The sequence below is a fragment of the Scyliorhinus torazame genome, chromosome 4 (assembly GCF_047496885.1).
Source record: "Scyliorhinus torazame isolate Kashiwa2021f chromosome 4, sScyTor2.1, whole genome shotgun sequence".
Classification (NCBI taxonomy): domain Eukaryota; kingdom Metazoa; phylum Chordata; class Chondrichthyes; order Carcharhiniformes; family Scyliorhinidae; genus Scyliorhinus; species Scyliorhinus torazame.
The window spans coordinates 51,620,983-51,645,924 of record NC_092710.1 but is presented as its reverse complement, the minus strand read 5'-3'; the positions used below and the strand labels follow the sequence as shown (position 1 = coordinate 51,645,924).

The window sequence follows — 24,942 nt, the reverse complement described above, 5'->3', positions numbered from 1 at the left end:
AACTAAAAATGATTGGATTAAAGCTCATCAAATTTGAGGATGTCTGTGGAGCAAGACACAAAGTTAATGTTTCAAATCCGTGTGATCCTTATTCAGAGCTGAAGCGAGGTTACATGCAATGGAGTAGATGAGGAAAATGGAAGTTGCGTGAAAAGTGGGAGATATGGAAGTTTGAATCAAGTTTGACATAAATCAAGGGAAAGCAATGTTGAAGGTGAGTACCACAGAAACATTGTCACCATTTCCTGTGTCCACCATTGAATGAGGAGCATTCTTCACAAGCTACATGCTTCGACCTGAATGTATAAAGGCACTGCTGAGATTTGAACTCAGGATCTCCTGTTTACAAGACAGGTGCTTTAACCATCTAAGCCACAGCACCAATCTGAAAAGAAATTTTGCAAGTGTAGAACAGATTTCAATTGTTTTGATTAAACATCAGTATTGTTGATTTCTCCTGCAGACTTTGAGAGTGCAAACTAAAATATTCATCAGCACTGGCCTTTTGAAACTGTAAAAATTGCAGTTATTTCTGAAAGTTATTAATTTAAAAGCAGTTCTGCAGGAAAGAAGTATACAAACAGGAAATATTTTGCGAATTGGGAAGTGATTAAACATGGCCAGAAAACTACAGTGGTATCATGCTGGATAAGACCAGGAGAGAGTTTTTACATTCACTGAAAATCTAGCAAAAATTCTTGAAAATTCTGGACGGCTGTTGCAATTTGGCAAACACGACGTTGTCACGGGTCTTCCACTTTCCTTGAAGCATCCTGCATTCTTGATTTTTATTTCCGTTCATTGGGAAGCAAACGCCTTGAGCCAAAATCGAAACCCTGACAGGCACTTGAACCCTGGACCCTCAGATTAAAAGTCTGATGCTCTACCGACTGAGCTACCAGGACCCATTACTAAAATGTTCTCATAGTTCAGTTCAAAGTCTCATATTGTATCTTTTGAATTTCCTTCACTGGTCATTCAGCCTCTCCAGCTCATTTCCCTCGCAAGCAGACCGGCAGCCTCCCTTCGGCTTTCATTCTCAAATTCTTCAGCTTGTACTCGCATTTTTCCAATGACCTGTGATGTGACAACTGTTGTTACCCAGGGACATGCACTGGAACTTCAAGACATTGAAGATTACGTTTAGTTCGCTGAGATATCAGTGGGAAGCTGCAGAGATACAGATTCGATTTTGAGAGAGGGAATAAAGCGTGTCATCTGTTGTTTGTTGTGGCAGAGTGTGAACGCAAGTAAGCTCATCGAGTAAAGTAGCAAATTATGCAAATCGCAAAGTTTCAGGGTGTAAATAGATCTGTCAACGCCACATCTTCATGGAAAACGCCCCATCCTTTATCCTACCCAAATCGTTCTTGCTGACATGCAGCAACATATATCGTCCAATAATAATGCAAATTACTGCAGATGTGAAATCTGAAAAAAAACAGGGAATGATGGAAAATCTCAGTGGGTCTGGCAGCATCTGTGAAGAGAGAACCGAGCTAACGTTTCGAGGCTGGGTCACTCTTCATCAGAGTAAATCTGTGAATCTGCATGAGAAACTAAAAATGATTGGATTAAAGCTCATCAAATTTGAGGATGTCTGTGGAGCCAGACACAAAGTTAATGTTTCAAATCCGTGTGATCCTTATTCAGAGCTGAAGCGAGGTTACATGCAATGGAGTAGATGAGGAAAATGGAAGTTGCGTGAAAAGTGGGAGATATGGAAGTTTGAATCAAGTTTGACATAAATCAAGGGAAAGCAATGTTGAAGGTCAGTACCACAGAAACATTGTCACCATTTCCTGTGTCCACCATTGAATGAGGAGCATTCTTCACAAGCTACATGCTTCGACCTGAATGTATAAAGGCACTGCTGAGATTTGAACTCAGGATCTCCTGTTTACAAGACAGGTGCTTTAACCATCTAAGCCACAGCACCAATCTGCAAAGAAATTTTGCAAGTCTAGAACAGATTTCAATTGTTTTGATTAAACATCAGTATTGTTGATTTCTCCTGCAGACTTTGAGAGTGCAAACTAAAATATTCATCAGCACTGGCCTTTTGAAACTGTAAAAATTGCAGTTATTTCTGAAAGTTATTAATTTAAAAGCAGTTCTGCAGGAAAGAAGTTTACAAACAGGAAATATTTTGCGAATTGGGAAGTGATTAAACATGGCCAGAAAACTACAGTGGTATCATGCTGGATAAGACCAGGAGAGAGTTTTTACATTCACTGAAAATCTAGCAAAAATTCTTGAAAATTCTGGACGGCTGTTGCAATTTGGCAAACACGACGTTGTCACGGTTCTTCCACTTTCCTTGAAGCATCCTGCATTCTTGATTTTTATTTCCGTTCATTGGGAAGCAAACGCCTTGAGCCAAAATCGAAACCCTGACAGGCACTTGAACCCTGGACCCTCAGATTAAAAGTCTGATGCTCTACCGACTGAGCTGCCAAGGCACATTTCAAATACATTCTCACAGCTCACTTCAAAGTCTCATATTGTACCTTTTGAATTTCCTTCACTGGGAATTCAGCCTCTCCAGCTCATTTCCCTCGCAAGCAGACCGGCAGCCTCCCTTCGGCTTTCTTTCTCAAATTCTTCAACTTGGACTCGCATTTTACCAATGAACTGTGATGTGACAACTGTTGTTACCCAGGGACATGCACTGGAACTTCAAGACATTGAAGATTACGTTTAGTTCGCTGAGATATCAGTGGGAAGCTGCGGAGATACAGATTCGATTTTGAGAGAGGGAATAAAGCGTGTCATCTGTTGTTTGTTGTGGCAGAGTGAGAACGCAAGTAAGCTCATCGAGTAAAGTAGCAAATTATGCAAATCGCAAAGTTTCAGGGTGTAAATAGATCTGTCAACGCCACATCTTCATGGAAAACGCCCCATCCTTTATCCTACCCAAATCGTTCTTGCTGACATGCAGCAACATATATCGTCCAATAATAATGCAAATTACTGCAGATGTGAAATCTGAAAAAAAACAGGGAATGATGGAAAATCTCAGTGGGTCTGGCAGCATCTGTGAAGAGAGAACCGAGCTAACGTTTCGAGGCTGGGTCACTCTTCATCAGAGTAAATCTGTGAATCTGCATGAGAAACTAAAAATGATTGGATTAAAGCTCATCAAATTTGAGGATGTCTGTGGAGCCAGACACAAAGTTAATGTTTCAAATCCGTGTGATCCTTATTCAGAGCTGAAGCGAGGTTACATGCAATGGAGTAGATGAGGAAAATGGAAGTTGCGTGAAAAGTGGGAGATATGGAAGTTTGAATCAAGTTTGACATAAATCAAGGGAAAGCAATGTTGAAGGTGAGTACCACAGAAACGTTGTCACCATTTCCTGTGTCCACCAATGAATGAGGAGCATTCTTCACAAGCTACATGCTTCGACCTGAATGTATAAAGGCACTGCTGAGATTTGAACTCAGGATCTCCTGTTTACAAGACAGGTGCTTTAACCATCTAAGCCACAGCACCAATCTGCAAAGAAATTTTGCAAGTGTAGAACAGATTTCAATTGTTTTGATTAAACATCAGTATTGTTGATTTCTCCTGCAGACTTTGAGAGTGCAAACTAAAATATTCATCAGCACTGGCCTTTTGAAACTGTAAAAATTGCAGTTATTTCTGAAAGTTATTAATTTAAAAGCAGTTCTGCAGGAAATAAGTATACAAACAGGAAATATTTTGCGAATTGGGAAGTGATTAAACATGGCCAGAAAACTACAGTGGTATCATGCTGGATAAGACCAGGAGAGAGTTTTTACATTCACTGAAAATCTAGCAAAAATTCTTGAAAATTCTGGACGGCTGTTGCAATTTGGCAAACACGACGTTGTCACGGTTCTTCCACTTTCCTTGAAGCATCCTGCATTCTTGATTTTTATTTCCGTTCATTGGGAAGCAAACGCCTTGAGCCAAAATCAAAACCCTGACAGGCACTTGAACCCTGGACCCGCAGATTAAAAGTCTGATGCTCTACCGACTGAGCTGCCAAGGCACATTTCAAATACATTCTCACAGCTCACTTCAAAGTCTCATATTGTACCTTTTGAATTTCCTTCACTGGGAATTCAGCCTCTCCAGCTCATTTCCCTTGCAAGCAGACCGGCAGCCTCCCTTCGGCTTTCTTTCTCAAATTCTTCAACTTGGACTCGCATTTTACCAATGAACTGTGATGTGACAACTGTTGTTACCCAGGGACATGCACTGGAACTTCAAGACATTGAAGATTACGTTTAGTTCGCTGAGATATCAGTGGGAAGCTGCGGAGATACAGATTCGATTTTGAGAGAGGGAATAAAGCGTGTCATCTGTTGTTTGTTGTGGCAGAGTGTGAACGCAAGTAAGCTCATCGAGTAAAGTAGCAAATTATGCAAATCGCAAAGTTTCAGGGTGTAAATAGATCTGTCAACGCCACATCTTCATGGAAAACGCCCCATCCTTTATCCTACCCAAATCGTTCTTGCTGACATGCAGCAACATATATCGTCCAATAATAATGCAAATTACTGCAGATGTGAAATCTGAAAAAAAACAGGGAATGATGGAAAATCTCAGTGGGTCTGGCAGCATCTGTGAAGAGAGAACCGAGCTAACGTTTCGAGGCTGGGTCACTCTTCATCAGAGTAAATCTGTGAATCTGCATGAGAAACTAAAAATGATTGGATTAAAGCTCATCAAATTTGAGGATGTCTGTGGAGCCAGACACAAAGTTAATGTTTCAAATCCGTGTGATCCTTATTCAGAGCTGAAGCGAGGTTACATGCAATGGAGTAGATGAGGAAAATGGAAGTTGCGTGAAAAGTGGGAGATATGGAAGTTTGAATCAAGTTTGACATAAATGAAGGGAAAGCAATGTTGAAGGTCAGTACCACAGAAACATTGTCACCATTTCCTGTGTCCACCATTGAATGAGGAGCATTCTTCACAAGCTACATGCTTCGACCTGAATGTATAAAGGCACTGCTGAGATTTGAACTCAGGATCTCCTGTTTACAAGACAGGTGCTTTAACCATCTAAGCCACAGCACCAATCTGCAACGAAATTTTGCAAGTGTAGAACAGATTTCAATTGTTTTGATTAAACATCAGTATTGTTGATTTCTCCTGCAGACTTTGAGAGTGCAAACTAAAATATTCATCAGCACTGGCCTTTTGAAACTGTAAAAATTGCAGTTATTTCTGAAAGTTATTAATTTAAAAGCAGTTCTGCAGGAAATAAGTATACAAACAGGAAATATTTTGCGAATTGGGAAGTGATTAAACATGGCCAGAAAACTACAGTGGTATCATGCTGGATAAGACCAGGAGAGAGTTTTTACATTCACTGAAAATCTAGCAAAAATTCTTGAAAATTCTGGACGGCTGTTGCAATTTGGCAAACACGACGTTGTCACGGTTCTTCCACTTTCCTTGAAGCATCCTGCATTCTTGATTTTTATTTCCGTTCATTGGGAAGCAAACGCCTTGAGCCAAAATCAAAACCCTGACAGGCACTTGAACCCTGGACCCTCAGATTAAAAGTCTGATGCTCTACCGACTGAGCTACCAGGACCCATTACTAAAATGTTCTCATAGTTCAGTTCAAAGTCTCATATTGTATCTTTTGAATTTCCTTCACTGGGAATTCAGCCTCTCCAGCTCATTTCCCTCGCAAGCAGACCGGCAGCCTCCCTTCGGCTTTCATTCTCAAATTCTTCAGCTTGTACTCGCATTTTTCCAATGACCTGTGATGTGACAACTGTTGTTACCCAGGGACATGCACTGGAACTTCAAGACATTGAAGATTACGTTTAGTTCGCTGAGATATCAGTGGGAAGCTGCAGAGATACAGATTCGATTTTGAGAGAGGGAATAAAGCGTGTCATCTGTTGTTTGTTGTGGCAGAGTGTGAACGCAAGTAAGCTCATCGAGTAAAGTAGCAAATTATGCAAATCGCAAAGTTTCAGGGTGTAAATAGATCTGTCAACGCCACATCTTCATGGAAAACGCCCCATCCTTTATCCTACCCAAATCGTTCTTGCTGACATGCAGCAACATATATCGTCCAATAATAATGCAAATTACTGCGGATGTGAAATCTGAAAAAAAACAGGGAATGATGGAAAATCTCAGTGGGTCTGGCAGCATCTGTGAAGAGAGAACCGAGCTAACGTTTCGAGGCTGGGTCACTCTTCATCAGAGTAAATCTGTGAATCTGCATGAGAAACTAAAAATGATTGGATTAAAGCTCATCAAATTTGAGGATGTCTGTGGAGCCAGACACAAAGTTAATGTTTCAAATCCGTGTGATCCTTATTCAGAGCTGAAGCGAGGTTACATGCAATGGAGTAGATGAGGAAAATGGAAGTTGCGTGAAAAGTGGGAGATATGGAAGTTTGAATCAAGTTTGACATAAATCAAGGGAAAGCAATGTTGAAGGTCAGTACCACAGAAACATTGTCACCATTTCCTGTGTCCACCATTGAATGAGGAGCATTCTTCACAAGCTACATGCTTCGACCTGAATGTATAAAGGCACTGCTGAGATTTGAACTCAGGATCTCCTGTTTACAAGACAGGTGCTTTAACCATCTAAGCCACAGCACAAATCTGCAACGAAATTTTGCAAGTGTAGAACAGATTTCAATTGTTTTGATTAAACATCAGTATTGTTGATTTCTCCTGCAGACTTTGAGAGTGCAAACTAAAATATTCATCAGCACTGGCCTTTTGAAACTGTAAAAATTGCAGTTATTTCTGAAAGTTATTAATTTAAAAGCAGTTCTGCAGGAAATAAGTATACAAACAGGAAATATTTTGCGAATTGGGAAGTGATTAAACATGGCCAGAAAACTACAGTGGTATCATGCTGGATAAGACCAGGAGAGAGTTTTTACATTCACTGAAAATCTAGCAAAAATTCTTGAAAATTCTGGACGGCTGTTGCAATTTGGCAAACACGACGTTGTCACGGTTCTTCCACTTTCCTTGAAGCATCCTGCATTCTTGATTTTTATTTCCGTTCATTGGGAAGCAAACGCCTTGAGCCAAAATCAAAACCCTGACAGGCACTTGAACCCTGGACCCTCAGATTAAAAATCTGATGCTCTACCGACTGAGCTGCCAAGGCACATTTCAAATGCATTCTCACATCTCACTTCAAAGTCTCATATTGTACCTTTTGAATTTCCTTCACTGGGAATTCAGCCTCTCCAGCTCATTTCCCTCGCAAGCAGACCGGCAGCCTCCCTTCGGCTTTCTTTCTCAAATTCTTCAACTTGGACTCGCATTTTACCAATGAACTGTGATGTGACAACTGTTGTTACCCAGGGACATGCACTGGAACTTCAAGACATTGAAGATTACGTTTAGTTCGCTGAGATATCAGTGGGAAGCTGCAGAGATACAGATTCGATTTTGAGAGAGGGAATAAAGCGTGTCATCTGTTGTTTGTTGTGGCAGAGTGTGAACGCAAGTAAGCTCATCGAGTAAAGTAGCAAATTATGCAAATCGCAAAGTTTCAGGGTGTAAATAGATCTGTCAACGCCACATCTTCATGGAAAACGCCCCATCCTTTATCCTACCCAAATCGTTCTTGCTGACATGCAGCAACATATATCGTCCAATAATAATGCAAATTACTGCAGATGTGAAATCTGAAAAAAAACAGGGAATGATGGAAAATCTCAGTGGGTCTGGCAGCATCTGTGAAGAGAGAACCGAGCTAACGTTTCGAGGCTGGGTCACTCTTCATCAGAGTAAATCTGTGAATCTGCATGAGAAACTAAAAATGATTGGATTAAAGCTCATCAAATTTGAGGATGTCTGTGGAGCCAGACACAAAGTTAATGTTTCAAATCCGTGTGATCCTTATTCAGAGCTGAAGCGAGGTTACATGCAATGGAGTAGATGAGGAAAATGGAAGTTGCGTGAAAAGTGGGAGATATGGAAGTTTGAATCAAGTTTGACATAAATCAAGGGAAAGCAATGTTGAAGGTCAGTACCACAGAAACATTGTCACCATTTCTTGTGTCCACCATTGAATGAGGAGCATTCTTCACAAGCTACATGCTTCGACCTGAATGTATAAAGGCACTGCTGAGATTTGAACTCAGGATCTCCTGTTTACAAGACAGGTGCTTTAACCATCTAAGCCACAGCACCAATCTGCAAAGAAATTTTGCAAGTCTAGAACAGATTTCAATTGTTTTGATTAAACATCAGTATTGTTGATTTCTCCTGCAGACTTTGAGAGTGCAAACTAAAATATTCATCAGCACTGGCCTTTTGAAACTGTAAAAATTGCAGTTATTTCTGAAAGTTATTAATTTAAAAGCAGTTCTGCAGGAAAGAAGTTTACAAACAGGAAATATTTTGCGAATTGGGAAGTGATTAAACATGGCCAGAAAACTACAGTGGTATCATGCTGGATAAGACCAGGAGAGAGTTTTTACATTCACTGAAAATCTAGCAAAAATTCTTGAAAATTCTGGACGGCTGTTGCAATTTGGCAAACACGACGTTGTCACGGTTCTTCCACTTTCCTTGAAGCATCCTGCATTCTTGATTTTTATTTCCGTTCATTGGGAAGCAAACGCCTTGAGCCAAAATCAAAAGCCTGACAGGCACTTGAACCCTGGACCCTCAGATTAAAAGTCTGATGCTCTACCGACTGAGCTGCCAAGGCACATTTCAAATACATTCTCACAGCTCACTTCAAAGTCTCATATTGTACCTTTTGAATTTCCTTCACTGGGAATTCAGCCTCTCCAGCTCATTTCCCTCGCAAGCAGACCGGCAGCCTCCCTTCGGCTTTCTTTCTCAAATTCTTCAACTTGGACTCGCATTTTACCAATGAACTGTGATGTGACAACTGTTGTTACCCAGGGACATGCACTGGAACTTCAAGACATTGAAGATTACGTTTAGTTCGCTGAGATATCAGTGGGAAGCTGCGGAGATACAGATTCGATTTTGAGAGAGGGAATAAAGCGTGTCATCTGTTGTTTGTTGTGGCAGAGTGAGAACGCAAGTAAGCTCATCGAGTAAAGTAGCAAATTATGCAAATCGCAAAGTTTCAGGGTGTAAATAGATCTGTCAACGCCACATCTTCATGGAAAACGCCCCATCCTTTATCCTACCCAAATCGTTCTTGCTGACATGCAGCAACATATATCGTCCAATAATAATGCAAATTACTGCAGATGTGAAATCTGAAAAAAAACAGGGAATGATGGAAAATCTCAGTGGGTCTGGCAGCATCTGTGAAGAGAGAACCGAGCTAACGTTTCGAGGCTGGGTCACTCTTCATCAGAGTAAATCTGTGAATCTGCATGAGAAACTAAAAATGATTGGATTAAAGCTCATCAAATTTGAGGATGTCTGTGGAGCCAGACACAAAGTTAATGTTTCAAATCCGTGTGATCCTTATTCAGAGCTGAAGCGAGGTTACATGCAATGGAGTAGATGAGGAAAATGGAAGTTGCGTGAAAAGTGGGAGATATGGAAGTTTGAATCAAGTTTGACATAAATCAAGGGAAAGCAATGTTGAAGGTGAGTACCACAGAAACGTTGTCACCATTTCCTGTGTCCACCAATGAATGAGGAGCATTCTTCACAAGCTACATGCTTCGACCTGAATGTATAAAGGCACTGCTGAGATTTGAACTCAGGATCTCCTGTTTACAAGACAGGTGCTTTAACCATCTAAGCCACAGCACCAATCTGCAAAGAAATTTTGCAAGTGTAGAACAGATTTCAATTGTTTTGATTAAACATCAGTATTGTTGATTTCTCCTGCAGACTTTGAGAGTGCAAACTAAAATATTCATCAGCACTGGCCTTTTGAAACTGTAAAAATTGCAGTTATTTCTGAAAGTTATTAATTTAAAAGCAGTTCTGCAGGAAAGAAGTACACAAACAGGAAATATTTTGCGAATTGGGAAGTGATTAAACATGGCCAGAAAACTACAGTGGTATCATGCTGGATAAGACCAGGAGAGAGTTTTTACATTCACTGAAAATCTAGCAAAAATTCTTGAAAATTCTGGACGGCTGTTGCAATTTGGCAAACACGACGTTGTCACGGTTCTTCCACTTTCCTTGAAGCATCCTGCATTCTTGATTTTTATTTCCGTTCATTGGGAAGCAAACGCCTTGAGCCAAAATCAAAACCCTGACAGGCACTTGAACCCTGGACCCGCAGATTAAAAGTCTGATGCTCTACCGACTGAGCTGCCAAGGCACATTTCAAATACATTCTCACAGCTCACTTCAAAGTCTCATATTGTACCTTTTGAATTTCCTTCACTGGGAATTCAGCCTCTCCAGCTCATTTCCCTTGCAAGCAGACCGGCAGCCTCCCTTCGGCTTTCTTTCTCAAATTCTTCAACTTGGACTCGCATTTTACCAATGAACTGTGATGTGACAACTGTTGTTACCCAGGGACATGCACTGGAACTTCAAGACATTGAAGATTACGTTTAGTTCGCTGAGATATCAGTGGGAAGCTGCAGAGATACAGATTCGATTTTGAGAGAGGGAATAAAGCGTGTCATCTGTTGTTTGTTGTGGCAGAGTGTGAACGCAAGTAAGCTCATCGAGTAAAGTAGCAAATTATGCAAATCGCAAAGTTTCAGGGTGTAAATAGATCTGTCAACGCCACATCTTCATGGAAAACGCCCCATCCTTTATCCTACCCAAATCGTTCTTGCTGACATGCAGCAACATATATCGTCCAATAATAATGCAAATTACTGCAGATGTGAAATCTGAAAAAAAACAGGGAATGATGGAAAATCTCAGTGGGTCTGGCAGCATCTGTGAAGAGAGAACCGAGCTAACGTTTCGAGGCTGGGTCACTCTTCATCAGAGTAAATCTGTGAATCTGCATGAGAAACTAAAAATGATTGGATTAAAGCTCATCAAATTTGAGGATGTCTGTGGAGCCAGACACAAAGTTAATGTTTCAAATCCGTGTGATCCTTATTCAGAGCTGAAGCGAGGTTACATGCAATGGAGTAGATGAGGAAAATGGAAGTTGCGTGAAAAGTGGGAGATATGGAAGTTTGAATCAAGTTTGACATAAATCAAGGGAAAGCAATGTTGAAGGTGAGTACCACAGAAACGTTGTCACCATTTCCTGTGTCCACCAATGAATGAGGAGCATTCTTCACAAGCTACATGCTTCGACCTGAATGTATAAAGGCACTGCTGAGATTTGAACTCAGGATCTCCTGTTTATAAGACAGGTGCTTTAACCATCTAAGCCACAGCACCAATCTGCAAAGAAATTTTGCAAGTGTAGAACAGATTTCAATTGTTTTGATTAAACATCAGTATTGTTGATTTCTCCTGCAGACTTTGAGAGTGCAAACTAAAATATTCATCAGCACTGGCCTTTTGAAACTGTAAAAATTGCAGTTATTTCTGAAAGTTATTAATTTAAAAGCAGTTCTGCAGGAAAGAAGTATACAAACAGGAAATATTTTGCGAATTGGGAAGTGATTAAACATGGCCAGAAAACTACAGTGGTATCATGCTGGATAAGACCATGAGAGAGTTTTTACATTCACTGAAAATCTAGCAAAAATTCTTGAAAATTCTGGACGGCTGTTGCAATTTGGCAAACACGACGTTGTCACGGTTCTTCCACTTTCCTTGAAGCATCCTGCATTCTTGATTTTTATTTCCGTTCATTGGGAAGCAAACGCCTTGAGCCAAAATCAAAACCCTGACAGGCACTTGAACCCTGGACCCGCAGATTAAAAGTCTGATGCTCTACCGACTGAGCTGCCAAGGCACATTTCAAATGCATTCTCACAGCTCACTTCAAAGTCTCATATTGTACCTTTTGAATTTCCTTCACTGGGAATTCAGCCTCTCCAGCTGCAAGCAGACCGGCAGCCTCCCTTCGGCTTTCTTTCTCAAATTCTTCAACTTGGACTCGCATTTTACCAATGAACTGTGATGTGACAACTGTTGTTACCCAGGGACATGCACTGGAACTTCAAGACATTGAAGATTACGTTTAGTTCGCTGAGATATCAGTGGGAAGCTGCGGAGATACAGATTCGATTTTGAGAGAGGGAATAAAGCGTGTCATCTGTTGTTTGTTGTGGCAGAGTGTGAACGCAAGTAAGCTCATCGAGTAAAGTAGCAAATTATGCAAATCGCAAAGTTTCAGGGTGTAAATAGATCTGTCAACGCCACATCTTCATGGAAAACGCCCCATCCTTTATCCTACCCAAATCGTTCTTGCTGACATGCAGCAACATATATCGTCCAATAATAATGCAAATTACTGCAGATGTGAAATCTGAAAAAAAACAGGGAATGATGGAAAATCACAGTGGGTCTGGCAGCATCTGTGAAGAGAGAACCGAGCTAACGTTTCGAGGCTGGGTCACTCTTCATCAGAGTAAATCTGTGAATCTGCATGAGAAACTAAAAATGATTGGATTAAAGCTCATCAAATTTGAGGATGTCTGTGGAGCCAGACACAAAGTTAATGTTTCAAATCCGTGTGATCCTTATTCAGAGCTGAAGCGAGGTTACATGCAATGGAGTAGATGAGGAAAATGGAAGTTGCGTGAAAAGTGGGAGATATGGAAGTTTGAATCAAGTTTGACATAAATCAAGGGAAAGCAATGTTGAAGGTCAGTACCACAGAAACATTGTCACCATTTCCTGTGTCCACCATTGAATGAGGAGCATTCTTCACAAGCTACATGCTTCGACCTGAATGTATAAAGGCACTGCTGAGATTTGAACTCAGGATCTCCTGTTTACAAGACAGGTGCTTTAACCATCTAAGCCACAGCACAAATCTGCAACGAAATTTTGCAAGTGTAGAACAGATTTCAATTGTTTTGATTAAACATCAGTATTGTTGATTTCTCCTGCAGACTTTGAGAGTGCAAACTAAAATATTCATCAGCACTGGCCTTTTGAAACTGTAAAAATTGCAGTTATTTCTGAAAGTTATTAATTTAAAAGCAGTTCTGCAGGAAATAAGTATACAAACAGGAAATATTTTGCGAATTGGGAAGTGATTAAACATGGCCAGAAAACTACAGTGGTATCATGCTGGATAAGACCAGGAGAGAGTTTTTACATTCACTGAAAATCTAGCAAAAATTCTTGAAAATTCTGGACGGCTGTTGCAATTTGGCAAACACGACGTTGTCACGGTTCTTCCACTTTCCTTGAAGCATCCTGCATTCTTGATTTTTATTTCCGTTCATTGGGAAGCAAACGCCTTGAGCCAAAATCAAAACCCTGACAGGCACTTGAACCCTGGACCCTCAGATTAAAAGTCTGATGCTCTACCAACTGAGCTACCAGGACCCATTACTAAAATGTTCTCATAGTTCAGTTCAAAGTCTCATATTGTATCTTTTGAATTTCCTTCACTGGGAATTCAGCCTCTCCAGCTCATTTCCCTCGCAAGCAGACCGGCAGCCTCCCTTCGGCTTTCATTCTCAAATTCTTCAGCTTGTACTCGCATTTTTCCAATGACCTGTGATGTGACAACTGTTGTTACCCAGGGACATGCACTGGAACTTCAAGACATTGAAGATTACGTTTAGTTCGCTGAGATATCAGTGGGAAGCTGCAGAGATACAGATTCGATTTTGAGAGAGGGAATAAAGCGTGTCATCTGTTGTTTGTTGTGGCAGAGTGTGAACGCAAGTAAGCTCATCGAGTAAAGTAGCAAATTATGCAAATCGCAAAGTTTCAGGGTGTAAATAGATCTGTCAACGCCACATCTTCATGGAAAACGCCCCATCCTTTATCCTACCCAAATCGTTCTTGCTGACATGCAGCAACATATATCGTCCAATAATAATGCAAATTACTGCGGATGTGAAATCTGAAAAAAAACAGGGAATGATGGAAAATCTCAGTGGGTCTGGCAGCATCTGTGAAGAGAGAACCGAGCTAACGTTTCGAGGCTGGGTCACTCTTCATCAGAGTAAATCTGTGAATCTGCATGAGAAACTAAAAATGATTGGATTAAAGCTTATCAAATTTGAGGATGTCTGTGGAGCCAGACACAAAGTTAATGTTTCAAATCCGTGTGATCCTTATTCAGAGCTGAAGCGAGGTTACATGCAATGGAGTAGATGAGGAAAATGGAAGTTGCGTGAAAAGTGGGAGATATGGAAGTTTGAATCAAGTTTGACATAAATCAAGGGAAAGCAATGTTGAAGGTCAGTACCACAGAAACATTGTCACCATTTCCTGTGTCCACCATTGAATGAGGAGCATCCTTCACAAGCTACATGCTTCGACCTGAATGTATAAAGGCACTGCTGAGATTTGAACTCAGGATCTCCTGTTTACAAGACAGGTGCTTTAACCATCTAAGCCACAGCACAAATCTGCAACGAAATTTTGCAAGTGTAGAACAGATTTCAATTGTTTTGATTAAACATCAGTATTGTTGATTTCTCCTGCAGACTTTGAGAGTGCAAACTAAAATATTCATCAGCACTGGCCTTTTGAAACTGTAAAAATTGCAGTTATTTCTGAAAGTTATTAATTTAAAAGCAGTTCTGCAGGAAATAAGTATACAAACAGGAAATATTTTGCGAATTGGGAAGTGATTAAACATGGCCAGAAAACTACAGTGGTATCATGCTGGATAAGACCAGGAGAGAGTTTTTACATTCACTGAAAATCTAGCAAAAATTCTTGAAAATTCTGGACGGCTGTTGCAATTTGGCAAACACGACGTTGTCACGGTTCTTCCACTTTCCTTGAAGCATCCTGCATTCTTGATTTTTATTTCCGTTCATTGGGAAGCAAACGCCTTGAGCCAAAATCAAAACCCTGACAGGCACTTGAACCCTGGACCCTCAGATTAAAAGTCTGATGCTCTACCGACTGAGCTACCAGGACCCATTACTAAAATGTTCTCATAGTTCAGTTCAAAGTCTCATATTGTATCTTTTGAATTTCCTTCACTGGGAATTCAGCCTCTCCAGCTCATTTCCCTCGCAAGCAGACCGGCAGCCTCCCTTCGGCTTTCATTCTCAAATTCTTCAGCTTGTACTCGCATTTTTCCAATGACCTGTGATGTGACAACTGTTGTTACCCAGGGACATGCACTGGAACTTCAAGACATTGAAGATTACGTTTAGTTCGCTGAGATATCAGTGGGAAGCTGCAGAGATACAGATTCGATTTTGAGAGAGGGAATAAAGCGTGTCATCTGTTGTTTGTTGTGGCAGAGTGTGAACGCAAGTAAGCTCATCGAGTAAAGTAGCAAATTATGCAAATCGCAAAGTTTCAGGGTGTAAATAGATCTGTCAACGCCACATCTTCATGGAAAACGCCCCATCCTTTATCCTACCCAAATCGTTCTTGCTGACATGCAGCAACATATATCGTTCAATAATAATGCAAATTACTGCGGATGTGAAATCTGAAAAAAAACAGGGAATGATGGAAAATCTCAGTGGGTCTGGCAGCATCTGTGAAGAGAGAACCGAGCTAACGTTTCGAGGCTGGGTCACTCTTCATCAGAGTAAATCTGTGAATCTGCATGAGAAACTAAAAATGATTGGATTAAAGCTCATCAAATTTGAGGATGTCTGTGGAGCCAGACACAAAGTTAATGTTTCAAATCCGTGTGATCCTTATTCAGAGCTGAAGCGAGGTTACATGCAATGGAGTAGATGAGGAAAATGGAAGTTGCGTGAAAAGTGGGAGATATGGAAGTTTGAATCAAGTTTGACATAAATCAAGGGAAAGCAATGTTGAAGGTCAGTACCACAGAAACATTGTCACCATTTCCTGTGTCCACCATTGAATGAGGAGCATTCTTCACAAGCTACATGCTTCGACCTGAATGTATAAAGGCACTGCTGAAATTTGAACTCAGGATCTCCTGTTTACAAGACAGGTGCTTTAACCATCTAAGCCACAGCACCAATCTGCAAAGAAATTTTGCAAGTGTAGAACAGATTTCAATTGTTTTGATTAAACATCAGTATTGTTGATTTCTCCTGCAGACTTTGAGAGTGCAAACTAAAATATTCATCAGCACTGGCCTTTTGAAACTGTAAAAATTGCAGTTATTTCTGAAAGTTAATAATTTAAAAGCAGTTCTGCAGGAAATAAGTATACAAACAGGAAATATTTTGCGAATTGGGAAGTGATTAAACATGGCCAGAAAACTACAGTGGTATCATGCTGGATAAGACCAGGAGAGAGTTTTTACATTCACTGAAAATCTAGCAAAAATTCTTGAAAAATCTGGACGGCTGTTGCAATTTGGCAAACACGACGTTGTCACGGTTCTTCCACTTTCCTTGAAGCATCCTGCATTCTTGATTTTTATTTCCGTTCATTGGGAAGCAAACGCCTTGAGCCAAAATCAAAACCCTGACAGGCACTTGAACCCTGGACCCTCAGATTAAAAATCTGATGCTCTACCGACTGAGCTGCCAAGGCACATTTCAAATACATTCTCACATCTCACTTCAAAGTCTCATATTGTACCTTTTGAATTTCCTTCACTGGGAATTCAGCATCTCCAGCTCATTTCCCTCGCAAGCAGACCGGCAGCCTCCCTTCGGCTTTCTTTCTCAAATTCTTCAACTTGGACTCGCATTTTACCAATGAACTGTGATGTGACAACTGTTGTTACCCAGGGACATGCACTGGAACTTCAAGACATTGAAGATTACGTTTAGTTCGCTGAGATATCAGTGGGAAGCTGCAGAGATACAGATTCGATTTTGAGAGAGGGAATAAAGCGTGTCATCTGTTGTTTGTTGTGGCAGAGTGTGAACGCAAGTAAGCTCATCGAGTAAAGTAGCAAATTATGCAAATCGCAAAGTTTCAGGGTGTAAATAGATCTGTCAACGCCACATCTTCATGGAAAACGCCCCATCCTTTATCCTACCCAAATCGTTCTTGCTGACATGCAGCAACATATATCGTCCAATAATAATGCAAATTACTGCAGATGTGAAATCTGAAAAAAAACAGGGAATGATGGAAAATCTCAGTGGGTCTGGCAGCATCTGTGAAGAGAGAACCGAGCTAACGTTTCGAGGCTGGGTCACTCTTCATCAGAGTAAATCTGTGAATCTGCATGAGAAACTAAAAATGATTGGATTAAAGCTCATCAAATTTGAGGATGTCTGTGGAGCCAGACACAAAGTTAATGTTTCAAATCCGTGTGATCCTTATTCAGAGCTGAAGCGAGGTTACATGCAATGGAGTAGATGAGGAAAATGGAAGTTGCGTGAAAAGTGGGAGATATGGAAGTTTGAATCAAGTTTGACATAAATCAAGGGAAAGCAATGTTGAAGGTCAGTACCACAGAAACATTGTCACCATTTCTTGTGTCCACCATTGAATGAGGAGCATTCTTCACAAGCTACATGCTTCGACCTGAATGTATAAAGGCACTGCTGAGATTTGAACTCAGGATCTCCTGTTTACAAGACAGGTGCTTTAACCATCTAAGCCACAGCACCAATCTGCAAAGAAATTTTGCAAGTCTAGAACAGATTTCAATTGTTTTGATTAAACATCAGTATTGTTGATTTCTCCTGCAGACTTTGAGAGTGCAAACTAAAATATTCATCAGCACTGGCCTTTTGAAACTGTAAAAATTGCAGTTATTTCTGAAAGTTATTAATTTAAAAGCAGTTCTGCAGGAAATAAGTATACAAACAGGAAATATTTTGCGAATTGGGAAGTGATTAAACATGGCCAGAAAACTACAGTGGTATCATGCTGGATAAGACCAGGAGAGAGTTTTTACATTCACTGAAAATCTAGCAAAAATTCTTGAAAATTCTGGACGGCTGTTGCAATTTGGCAAACACGACGTTGTCACGGTTCTTCCACTTTCCTTGAAGCATCCTGCATTCTTGATTTTTATTTCCGTTCATTGGGAAGCAAACGCCTTGAGCCAAAATCAAAACCCTGACAGGCACTTGAACCCTGGACCCTCAGATTAAAAGTCTGATGCTCTACCGACTGAGCTACCAGGACCCATTACTAAAATGTTCTCATAGTTCAGTTCAAAGTCTCATATTGTATCTTTTGAATTTCCTTCACTGGGAATTCAGCCTCTCCAGCTCATTTCCCTCGCAAGCAGACCGGCAGCCTCCCTTCGGCTTTCATTCTCAAATTCTTCAGCTTGTACTCGCATTTTTCCAATGACCTGTGATGTGACAACTGTTGTTACCCAGGGACATGCACTGGAACTTCAAGACATTGAAGATTACGTTTAGTTCGCTGAGATATCAGTGGGAAGCTGCAGAGATACAGATTCGATTTTGAGAGAGGGAATAAAGCGTGTCATCTGTTGTTTGTTGTGGCAGAGTGTGAACGCAAGTAAGCTCATCGAGTAAAGTAGCAAATTATGCAAATCGCAAAGTTTCAGGGTGTAAATAGATCTGTCAACGCCACATCTTCATGGAAAACGCCCCATCCTTTATCCTACCCAAATCGTTCTTGCTGACATGCAGCAACATATATCGTTCAATAATAATGCAAATTACTGCGGATGTGAAATCTGAAAAAAAACAGGGAATGATGGAAAATCTCAGTGGGTCTGGCAGCATCTGTGAAGAGAGAACCGAGCTAACGTTTCGAGGCTGGGTCACTCTTCATCAGAGTAAATCTGTGAATCTGCATGAGAAACTAAAAATGATTGGATTAAAGCTCATCAAATTTGAGGATGTCTGTGGAGCCAGACACAAAGTTAATGTTTCAAATCCGTGTGATCCTTATTCAGAGCTGAAGCGAGGTTACATGCAATGGAGTAGATGAGGAAAATGGAAGTTGCGTGAAAAGTGGGAGATATGGAAGTTTGAATCAAGTTTGACATAAATCAAGGGAAAGCAATGTTGAAGGTCAGTACCACAGAAACATTGTCACCATTTCCTGTGTCCACCATTGAATGAGGAGCATTCTTCACAAGCTACATGCTTCGACCTGAATGTATAAAGGCACTGCTGAAATTTGAACTCAGGATCTCCTGTTTACAAGACAGGTGCTTTAACCATCTAAGCCACAGCACCAATCTGCAAAGAAATTTTGCAAGTGTAGAACAGATTTCAATTGTTTTGATTAAACATCAGTATTGTTGATTTCTCCTGCAGACTTTGAGAGTGCAAACTAAAATATTCATCAGCACTGGCCTTTTGAAACTGTAAAAATTGCAGTTATTTCTGAAAGTTAATAATTTAAAAGCAGTTCTGCAGGAAATAAGTATACAAACAGGAAATATTTTGCGAATTGGGAAGTGATTAAACATGGCCAGAAAACTACAGTGGTATCATGCTGGATAAGACCAGGAGAGAGTTTTTACATTCACTGAAAATCTAGCAAAAATTCTTGAAAAATCTGGACGGCTGTTGCAATTTGGCAAACACGACGTTGTCACGGTTCTTCCACTTTCCTTGAAGCATCCTGCATTCTTGATTTTTATTTCCGTTCATTGGGAAGCAAACGCCTTGAGCCAAAATCAAAACCCTGACAGGCACTTGAACCCTGGACCCTCAGATTAAAAATCTGATGCTCTACCGACTGAGCTGCCAAGGCACATTTCAAATACATTCTCACATCTCACTTCAAAGTCTCATATTGTACCTTTTGAATTTCCTTCACTGGGAATTCAGCATCTCCAGCTCATTTCCCTCGCAAGCAGACCGGCAGCCTCCCTTCGGCTTTCTTTCTCAAATTCTTCAACTTGGACTCGCATTTTACCAATGAACTGTGATGTGACAACTGTTGTTACCCAGGGACATGCACTGGAACTTCAAGACATTGAAGATTACGTTTAGTTCGCTGAGATATCAGTGGGAAGCTGCAGAGATACAGATTCGATTTTGAGAGAGGGAATAAAGCGTGTCATCTGTTGTTTGTTGTGGCAGAGTGTGAACGCAAGTAAGCTCATCGAGTAAAGTAGCAAATTATGCAAATCGCAAAGTTTCAGGGTGTAAATAGATCTGTCAACGCCACATCTTCATGGAAAACGCCCCATCCTTTATCCTACCCAAATCGTTCTTGCTGACATGCAGCAACATATATCGTCCAATAATAATGCAAATTACTGCAGATGTGAAATCTGAAAAAAAACAGGGAATGATGGAAAATCTCAGTGGGTCTGGCAGCATCTGTGAAGAGAGAACCGAGCTAACGTTTCGAGGCTGGGTCACTCTTCATCAGAGTAAATCTGTGAATCTGCATGAGAAACTAAAAATGATTGGATTAAAGCTCATCAAATTTGAGGATGTCTGTGGAGCCAGACACAAAGTTAATGTTTCAAATCCGTGTGATCCTTATTCAGAGCTGAAGCGAGGTTACATGCAATGGAGTAGATGAGGAAAATGGAAGTTGCGTGAAAAGTGGGAGATATGGAAGTTTGAATCAAGTTTGACATAAATCAAGGGAAAGCAATGTTGAAGGTCAGTACCACAGAAACATTGTCACCATTTCTTGTGTCCACCATTGAATGAGGAGCATTCTTCACAAGCTACATGCTTCGACCTGAATGTATAAAGGCACTGCTGAGATTTGAACTCAGGATCTCCTGTTTACAAGACAGGTGCTTTAACCATCTAAGCCACAGCACCAATCTGCAAAGAAATTTTGCAAGTCTAGAACAGATTTCAATTGTTTTGATTAAACATCAGTATTGTTGATTTCTCCTGCAGACTTTGAGAGTGCAAACTAAAATATTCATCAGCACTGGCCTTTTGAAACTGTAAAAATTGCAGTTATTTCTGAAAGTTATTAATTTAAAAGCAGTTCTGCAGGAAAGAAGTTTACAAACAGGAAATATTTTGCGAATTGGGAAGTGATTAAACATGGCCAGAAAACTACAGTGGTATCATGCTGGATAAGACCAGGAGAGAGTTTTTACATTCACTGAAAATCTAGCAAAAATTCTTGAAAATTCTGGACGGCTGTTGCAATTTGGCAAACACGACGTTGTCACGGTTCTTCCACTTTCCTTGAAGCATCCTGCATTCTTGATTTTTATTTCCGTTCATTGGGAAGCAAACGCCTTGAGCCAAAATCAAAAGCCTGACAGGCACTTGAACCCTGGACCCTCAGATTAAAAGTCTGATGCTCTACCGACTGAGCTGCCAAGGCACATTTCAAATACATTCTCACAGCTCACTTCAAAGTCTCATATTGTACCTTTTGAATTTCCTTCACTGGGAATTCAGCCTCTCCAGCTCATTTCCCTCGCAAGCAGACCGGCAGCCTCCCTTCGGCTTTCTTTCTCAAATTCTTCAACTTGGACTCGCATTTTACCAATGAACTGTGATGTGACAACTGTTGTTACCCAGGGACATGCACTGGAACTTCAAGACATTGAAGATTACGTTTAGTTCGCTGAGATATCAGTGGGAAGCTGCGGAGATACAGATTCGATTTTGAGAGAGGGAATAAAGCGTGTCATCTGTTGTTTGTTGTGGCAGAGTGAGAACGCAAGTAAGCTCATCGAGTAAAGTAGCAAATTATGCAAATCGCAAAGTTTCAGGGTGTAAATAGATCTGTCAACGCCACATCTTCATGGAAAACGCCCCATCCTTTATCCTACCCAAATCGTTCTTGCTGACATGCAGCAACATATATCGTCCAATAATAATGCAAATTACTGCAGATGTGAAATCTGAAAAAAAACAGGGAATGATGGAAAATCTCAGTGGGTCTGGCAGCATCTGTGAAGAGAGAACCGAGCTAACGTTTCGAGGCTGGGTCACTCTTCATCAGAGTAAATCTGTGAATCTGCATGAGAAACTAAAAATGATTGGATTAAAGCTCATCAAATTTGAGGATGTCTGTGGAGCCAGACACAAAGTTAATGTTTCAAATCCGTGTGATCCTTATTCAGAGCTGAAGCGAGGTTACATGCAATGGAGTAGATGAGGAAAATGGAAGTTGCGTGAAAAGTGGGAGATATGGAAGTTTGAATCAAGTTTGACATAAATCAAGGGAAAGCAATGTTGAAGGTGAGTACCACAGAAACGTTGTCACCATTTCCTGTGTCCACCAATGAATGAGGAGCATTCTTCACAAGCTACATGCTTCGACCTGAATGTATAAAGGCACTGCTGAGATTTGAACTCAGGATCTCCTGTTTACAAGACAGGTGCTTTAACCATCTAAGCCACAGCACCAATCTGCAAAGAAATTTTGCAAGTGTAGAACAGATTTCAATTGTTTTGATTAAACATCAGTATTGTTGATTTCTCCTGCAGACTTTGAGAGTGCAAACTAAAATATTCATCAGCACTGGCCTTTTGAAACTGTAAAAATTGCAGTTATTTCTGAAAGTTATTAATTTAAAAGCAGTTCTGCAGGAAAGAAGTATACAAACAGGAAATATTTTGCGAATTGGGAAGTGATTAAACATGGCCAGAAAACTACAGTGGTATCATGCTGGATAAGACCAGGAGAGAGTTTTTACATTCACTGAAAATCTAGCAAAAATTCTTGAAAATTCTGGACGGCTGTTGCAATTTGGCAAACACGACGTTGTCACGGTTCTTCCACTTTCCTTGAAGCATCCTGCATTCTTGATTTTTATTTCCGTTCATTGGGAAGCAAACGCCTTGAGCCAAAATCAAAACCCTGACAGGCACTTGAACCCTGGACCCGCAGATTAAAAGTCTGATGCTCTACCGACTGAGCTGCCAAGGCACATTTCAAATACATTCTCACAGCTCACTTCAAAGTCTCATATTGTACCTTTTGAATTTCCTTCACTGGGAATTCAGCCTCTCCAGCTCATTTCCCTTGCAAGCAGACCGGCAGCCTCCCTTCGGCTTTCTTTCTCAAATTCTTCAACTTGGACTCGCATTTTACCAATGAACTGTGATGTGACAACTGTTGTTACCCAGGGACATGCACTGGAACTTCAAGACATTGAAGATTACGTTTAGTTCGCTGAGATATCAGTGGGAAGCTGCAGAGATACAGATTCGATTTTGAGAGAGGGAATAAAGCGTGTCATCTGTTGTTTGTTGTGGCAGAGTGTGAACGCAAGTAAGCTCATCGAGTAAAGTAGCAAATTATGCAAATCGCAAAGTTTCAGGGTGTAAATAGATCTGTCAACGCCACATCTTCATGGAAAACGCCCCATCCTTTATCCTACCCAAATCGTTCTTGCTGACATGCAGCAACATATATCGTCCAATAATAATGCAAATTACTGCAGATGTGAAATCTGAAAAAAAACAGGGAATGATGGAAAATCTCAGTGGGTCTGGCAGCATCTGTGAAGAGAGAACCGAGCTAACGTTTCGAGGCTGGGTCACTCTTCATCAGAGTAAATCTGTGAATCTGCATGAGAAACTAAAAATGATTGGATTAAAGCTCATCAAATTTGAGGATGTCTGTGGAGCCAGACACAAAGTTAATGTTTCAAATCCGTGTGATCCTTATTCAGAGCTGAAGCGAGGTTACATGCAATGGAGTAGATGAGGAAAATGGAAGTTGCGTGAAAAGTGGGAGATATGGAAGTTTGAATCAAGTTTGACATAAATCAAGGGAAAGCAATGTTGAAGGTGAGTACCACAGAAACGTTGTCACCATTTCCTGTGTCCACCAATGAATGAGGAGCATTCTTCACAAGCTACATGCTTCGACCTGAATGTATAAAGGCACTGCTGAGATTTGAACTCAGGATCTCCTGTTTATAAGACAGGTGCTTTAACCATCTAAGCCACAGCACCAATCTGCAAAGAAATTTTGCAAGTGTAGAACAGATTTCAATTGTTTTGATTAAACATCAGTATTGTTGATTTCTCCTGCAGACTTTGAGAGTGCAAACTAAAATATTCATCAGCACTGGCCTTTTGAAACTGTAAAAATTGCAGTTATTTCTGAAAGTTATTAATTTAAAAGCAGTTCTGCAGGAAAGAAGTATACAAACAGGAAATATTTTGCGAATTGGGAAGTGATTAAACATGGCCAGAAAACTACAGTGGTACCATGCTGGATAAGACCATGAGAGAGTTTTTACATTCACTGAAAATCTAGCAAAAATTCTTGAAAATTCTGGACGGCTGTTGCAATTTGGCAAACACGACGTTGTCACGGTTCTTCCACTTTCCTTGAAGCATCCTGCATTCTTGATTTTTATTTCCGTTCATTGGGAAGCAAACGCCTTGAGCCAAAATCAAAACCCTGACAGGCACTTGAACCCTGGACCCGCAGATTAAAAGTCTGATGCTCTACCGACTGAGCTGCCAAGGCACATTTCAAATACATTCTCACAGCTCACTTCAAAGTCTCATATTGTACCTTTTGAATTTCCTTCACTGGGAATTCAGCCTCTCCAGCTCATTTCCCTCGCAAGCAGACCGGCAGCCTCCCTTCGGCTTTCTTTCTCAAATTCTTCAACTTGGACTCGCATTTTACCAATGAACTGTGATGTGACAACTGTTGTTACCCAGGGACATGCACTGGAACTTCAAGACATTGAAGATTACGTTTAGTTCGCTGAGATATCAGTGGGAAGCTGCGGAGATACAGATTCGATTTTGAGAGAGGGAATAAAGCGTGTCATCTGTTGTTTGTTGTGGCAGAGTGTGAACGCAAGTAAGCTCATCGAGTAAAGTAGCAAATTATGCAAATCGCAAAGTTTCAGGGTGTAAATAGATCTGTCAACGCCACATCTTCATGGAAAACGCCCCATCCTTTATCCTACCCAAATCGTTCTTGCTGACATGCAGCAACATATATCGTCCAATAATAATGCAAATTACTGCAGATGTGAAATCTGAAAAAAAACAGGGAATGATGGAAAATCTCAGTGGGTCTGGCAGCATCTGTGAAGAGAGAACCAAGCTAACGTTTCGAGGCTGGGTCACTCTTCATCAGAGTAAATCTGTGAATCTGCATGAGAAACTAAAAATGATTGGATTAAAGCTCATCAAATTTGAGGA

General features: G+C 40.6%; 18 non-coding genes across 18 annotated transcripts; all 18 read right to left on the bottom strand.

Moving 5' to 3' along the window:
* Positions 1-308: 308 nt before the first annotated feature.
* On the bottom strand, positions 309-382 carry trnat-ugu (transfer RNA threonine (anticodon UGU)). The gene has a single exon. It is a non-coding gene; the product is annotated as a tRNA-Thr (tRNA).
* Positions 383-832: 450 nt separating this feature from the next.
* Positions 833-905, bottom strand: trnak-uuu (transfer RNA lysine (anticodon UUU)). Its single transcript has one exon. It is a non-coding gene; the product is annotated as a tRNA-Lys (tRNA).
* Positions 906-1,865: 960 nt separating this feature from the next.
* trnat-ugu (transfer RNA threonine (anticodon UGU)) lies at positions 1,866-1,939 on the bottom strand. Its single transcript has one exon. It is a non-coding gene; the product is annotated as a tRNA-Thr (tRNA).
* A 1,483-nt stretch (positions 1,940-3,422) lies between these two features.
* trnat-ugu (transfer RNA threonine (anticodon UGU)) lies at positions 3,423-3,496 on the bottom strand. Its single transcript has one exon. It is a non-coding gene; the product is annotated as a tRNA-Thr (tRNA).
* A 1,483-nt stretch (positions 3,497-4,979) lies between these two features.
* On the bottom strand, positions 4,980-5,053 carry trnat-ugu (transfer RNA threonine (anticodon UGU)). Its single transcript has one exon. It is a non-coding gene; the product is annotated as a tRNA-Thr (tRNA).
* Positions 5,054-6,536: 1,483 nt separating this feature from the next.
* Positions 6,537-6,610, bottom strand: trnat-ugu (transfer RNA threonine (anticodon UGU)). The gene has a single exon. It is a non-coding gene; the product is annotated as a tRNA-Thr (tRNA).
* A 1,483-nt stretch (positions 6,611-8,093) lies between these two features.
* On the bottom strand, positions 8,094-8,167 carry trnat-ugu (transfer RNA threonine (anticodon UGU)). Its single transcript has one exon. It is a non-coding gene; the product is annotated as a tRNA-Thr (tRNA).
* A 1,483-nt stretch (positions 8,168-9,650) lies between these two features.
* trnat-ugu (transfer RNA threonine (anticodon UGU)) lies at positions 9,651-9,724 on the bottom strand. The gene has a single exon. It is a non-coding gene; the product is annotated as a tRNA-Thr (tRNA).
* A 1,483-nt stretch (positions 9,725-11,207) lies between these two features.
* On the bottom strand, positions 11,208-11,281 carry trnai-uau (transfer RNA isoleucine (anticodon UAU)). Its single transcript has one exon. It is a non-coding gene; the product is annotated as a tRNA-Ile (tRNA).
* Positions 11,282-12,754: 1,473 nt separating this feature from the next.
* trnat-ugu (transfer RNA threonine (anticodon UGU)) lies at positions 12,755-12,828 on the bottom strand. Its single transcript has one exon. It is a non-coding gene; the product is annotated as a tRNA-Thr (tRNA).
* A 450-nt stretch (positions 12,829-13,278) lies between these two features.
* Positions 13,279-13,351, bottom strand: trnak-uuu (transfer RNA lysine (anticodon UUU)). Its single transcript has one exon. It is a non-coding gene; the product is annotated as a tRNA-Lys (tRNA).
* Positions 13,352-14,311: 960 nt separating this feature from the next.
* trnat-ugu (transfer RNA threonine (anticodon UGU)) lies at positions 14,312-14,385 on the bottom strand. Its single transcript has one exon. It is a non-coding gene; the product is annotated as a tRNA-Thr (tRNA).
* Positions 14,386-15,868: 1,483 nt separating this feature from the next.
* trnat-ugu (transfer RNA threonine (anticodon UGU)) lies at positions 15,869-15,942 on the bottom strand. The gene has a single exon. It is a non-coding gene; the product is annotated as a tRNA-Thr (tRNA).
* Positions 15,943-17,425: 1,483 nt separating this feature from the next.
* trnat-ugu (transfer RNA threonine (anticodon UGU)) lies at positions 17,426-17,499 on the bottom strand. Its single transcript has one exon. It is a non-coding gene; the product is annotated as a tRNA-Thr (tRNA).
* A 1,483-nt stretch (positions 17,500-18,982) lies between these two features.
* trnat-ugu (transfer RNA threonine (anticodon UGU)) lies at positions 18,983-19,056 on the bottom strand. The gene has a single exon. It is a non-coding gene; the product is annotated as a tRNA-Thr (tRNA).
* A 1,483-nt stretch (positions 19,057-20,539) lies between these two features.
* trnat-ugu (transfer RNA threonine (anticodon UGU)) lies at positions 20,540-20,613 on the bottom strand. The gene has a single exon. It is a non-coding gene; the product is annotated as a tRNA-Thr (tRNA).
* Positions 20,614-22,096: 1,483 nt separating this feature from the next.
* Positions 22,097-22,170, bottom strand: trnat-ugu (transfer RNA threonine (anticodon UGU)). Its single transcript has one exon. It is a non-coding gene; the product is annotated as a tRNA-Thr (tRNA).
* Positions 22,171-23,653: 1,483 nt separating this feature from the next.
* Positions 23,654-23,727, bottom strand: trnai-uau (transfer RNA isoleucine (anticodon UAU)). The gene has a single exon. It is a non-coding gene; the product is annotated as a tRNA-Ile (tRNA).
* Positions 23,728-24,942: the final 1,215 nt, after the last annotated feature.